Source organism: Lupinus angustifolius, chromosome LG01, assembly GCF_001865875.1.
Source record: "Lupinus angustifolius cultivar Tanjil chromosome LG01, LupAngTanjil_v1.0, whole genome shotgun sequence".
Lineage (NCBI taxonomy): Eukaryota > Viridiplantae > Streptophyta > Magnoliopsida > Fabales > Fabaceae > Lupinus > Lupinus angustifolius.
The window spans coordinates 26,079,541-26,079,828 of record NC_032009.1 but is presented as its reverse complement, the minus strand read 5'-3'; positions in this window follow the sequence as shown (position 1 = coordinate 26,079,828).

The window sequence follows — 288 nt, the reverse complement described above, 5'->3', positions numbered from 1 at the left end:
AAATGATTGTATGTTATATTTCGGAGATGGTGAAAAAGACTTGGATGCATGAAAACATTGTGGTAAATCTAGATGGAAACCCAATAAGAAAAACAAGGTAGCAGCAAAGGTTTTGCGCTACTTTCCACTCAAACCAAGATTGGAATGATTGTTCAAGTGTTCTAAGACTGCAAAGCATATGAGATGGCATGCTTCAGAAAGAAATAAAGATGGATTGATAAGGCATCCAAGAGATGGTGAGGCGTGGAAGAATTTTAATTTAATGCATCCCGATTTTGCTTCAGATCC